Source organism: Nuphar pumila, chromosome 1 (genome assembly GCF_984573655.1).
Source record: "Nuphar pumila chromosome 1, dmNupPumi1.hap1.1, whole genome shotgun sequence".
NCBI classification, from domain to species: Eukaryota; Viridiplantae; Streptophyta; class Magnoliopsida; order Nymphaeales; family Nymphaeaceae; genus Nuphar; species Nuphar pumila.
The window spans coordinates 23744015-23747527 of record NC_143249.1 but is presented as its reverse complement, the minus strand read 5'-3'; positions in this window follow the sequence as shown (position 1 = coordinate 23747527).

Genomic DNA, 3513 nt, shown 5'->3' with positions numbered 1-3513 from the left:
TATCAAATCTTGAATATCTAATTTGGAGTCTACACTCATCCTAGGGAAATATATGCTTGAAATTTTGAGTTGATGCAGCCGACCAGGAATTCACTGTAGAGCATGGTCTGCGTTCCACTGGAATGTGCCAAACAGCCTCAGTGGTTTTTTATGTGGAGGCTTTTATTCCAATCTTGCGGCCAAGGCCCCAGGGATGTGGGCGAACTGCATTTCAATGTTGTTGGTGTCTTGAGTTGTGGTGTTGATACATTTTAATGCTTATATCTCTTTATTCCCCAATAGGGTTCGAACCTGATAACCTTTGGTTCGGAGAGTGCCGCTATAACCAGTGTAAGTATCTTAGTTGACCCGGAAGAACGTGGAGTTAACTTGTGAATGATATCGAACCATGTAGTTGGTGCCTGAGATGGGGTTCTTAAAACTTAAGTAGGAATTTGTTTTCAACGAAATTTCTGATGGGCTAGAGTCCGTCAGAGTTGATTTTGATTGGAGCATTTCTGGAAAAATCAAAACAATTTGTTCAATGTGATAATAGGGATTTGGATCGGTATGTCTTGCCAAGGGATTCTTTTGTAGGAGGCATTTGTACATTTCATGGGTTTACTGAGTGATTTTGGACACAATGGCTTGCTGCTTCCATGTGGAATCTCCAATTTTGAACACCCTTTTGTCAAAAAAGAAAAATCCTACGTCCCTTCAATGCCTAGGAATGTGATGAGGTTCTCTTTGATTCTGATCATATAATGCCTAAACGTGTATCGAATCAGATGGAAAAAGCTCATGATTGATTCGAACCCACTAGCTTAATGGCTAATTGGATTCAGATCAGTCACTCTTATTCGGATGTGAACCTCATATCAAGACCAAATATTTTTTTGGGTCTCTTCATGACCTGATCGACTTCAGATTCAGTCTGACACAAATACAAAATTGTTCCTTCAAAAGCCTTCCAACTTTCATGCTTCAATTCAGAGTAGGTTTACTTTTTATTTTTCCCTTTAAAGTTGGCTTTTAGCTTGATTACAACAACAGATAAAAGTCGCTACTTATGTCATTTTAGGTGGCACAAAATCCAACATGCCCTTTATTGAATTCTTTAATAAGAACAAGTATGCCAAAATGAAAACAATAACAATCGAAAAAAATAATTTTTTGTTGAAAGTCTAGATTGGGCTAGGCAGACCCTTACCAGTTAAACAACTATAACATTGGGTTTCGAACCTGCAACGTCCCAACACAAGGTGGCGTGCACTAGCTGCTCCTACCAGACAATCAGAGTCCCCATTGGTACAAAATAAGGTTTTGAACCTGCAAAGTCCCAACACAAGGTGACGTGCACTAGCTGCTCCTACCAGACATGCAGAGCTCCGGTTGGTAGAAAAAAATATTCGTATCCCCTGAATACCAAGAAATTTCTGTCATTGATGTTCTTCCCACTACTGCGAGGGAATTGACAACTGAAGGGATTTTTCAGGATCAACACCTCTGAAAGACTTCTGGTTTTCCTTTAAGAGATTTGAGAATTTATATGGGTCTCAAACATGACAAAGATCATTTATGAGCTCCACAAAATGTTTCCTTTTTTTTTCACTTTAAATAATGAACCTAAGCTATTTCATCTCCTTTCGATGTTGGTCTCTCGTAGAGTTGTTAAATGAACTGAACAAAGGATGTTAAAGCTGGGGTAAGTTTCTTATGGCGAGCCAAACTGAGCTTGCGCTCATGGCTAGCCCGAGCTAAATGAGTCGAGCTTGAGCTGGCTTGCTAACCAAACAAATTTTTTAAATTGTGGAAATTGGACTTTAAACCTATATAAAGACACTTAAAATGGCTTGTTTGAGAAATAAACCATTGTTTAAATTCTGTAAGCAATAACATTTTAATTCTATACTTGCTTGCAAGCCAAACACTTCAACCATCTATATTTTATTTTATGATATGAAAATATATGTAAAATATAATCTATGAGCCGAACACTGGCTGTTCATGTTTGGTTTGCCGAGCTTATTTTACGAGTTCAAACTTTTTTAATACTTAATACATGGAGGGAGCCTATCTCCCAGCATTCTTTTATCAAAAGAACAAAAAAACTCTTTATGAGCCGAACTTGAGCCAAGCCACCAGCTGCTCATCTCATTTCTGAGCCACTCTCTCATGGATTCTTCTAATGTAGAACATTTGAAAATTTTCAAACCGCTGATTTTTGCACATTATTTGCACCAAAAAGTTTTAATCCCAAATCGAGTCCTAGGTTTCGAACTATGACGAGCACATCTGTGCATTTAGATTTGCTAAAAAACACGTGTAGAATGATTTTTTTAAGGTGGTTTGCACAGTATATATATATATATATATATATATATATATATATAGATAGAGAGAGAGAGAGAGAGAGAGAGAGAGAGAGAGAGAGAGAACTGAACATATTAGGTCCCATTTCTCCTGCCCCATTGTGTCCAATAGGTTTAAAGTGTTTATGATAGACCTGAACCGTTAGATGTGTTTAGCATAACCGATTTAGTAGGAATTGACTCTTGAATCATGTTTTTTTTTTATGAAAAACTATTTTTTATGAGCCGCGAAAAACTGGTACCTTTATAACCATTGATTTTAGATCACCAAAAAAACCTTTATACAGGTCAGATTCGGGTGATCCAAAAGCTGATTCCCACTAAACAAAACCTATGGATCACATTTGCTGTGCTAGATGTGAGAAAAAATGCATAAAACTACGATTTTTGAAGGGGCCTAACGAGACCTAACGAAAAAGGAGGCTCAGCGCATTACTCCTATATATAGATAGATATATAGATATATATAAAGAGAGAGAGAGAGTACATCCTCAATGCCATATATAGTGGTACGCACTCTTGTTTGGGTAATCTAGCCACCAAATGTTGGATATGGAACTAACTGTTTAGATGTGTACAATGTTATGTACTAAGTATGGCACTCTTGTTTGGGTAATCTAGCCACCAAATGTTGGATATGGAACTAACTGTTTAGATGTGTACAATGTTATGTACTAAGTATGTTTAACCATCACCAATATATGATAATATTCAGTTTTCAAGATGATGAAAAACTAATAAACTCATAATTCATCAAGATGGGAATTATTTAAATTTGATCCAAAACATCATGCTGGATTGAACTTTAGCACATGAAACTAATCAATAACACAAGGTAAATGTGATCAAAATGTTAGTTTTTGATTTTAGAGATTAGATCTGTGCCGATCAAGAGTGTACTACCATAAGCCATGATGGTGCAGTATCACAAAAGATACCTGTGTATGTCTGTATATATGTATGTGTTTGCAGGGGGAGCAATAACAAATATAAACCAATAGGTATAAAACATGCATGAGTTGACAGATCAGATCATGTCTCTCAACTTGTTTGGCAACCACATGGCGTTGTCAAGTTCTTTGGTTTGCTCAGTGATTTCTAGGTCTGAAAGGTGTCTTCCGCAAAGTGTGACCAAAATAAAGCGAGAAAAAGGAAAAAAAAT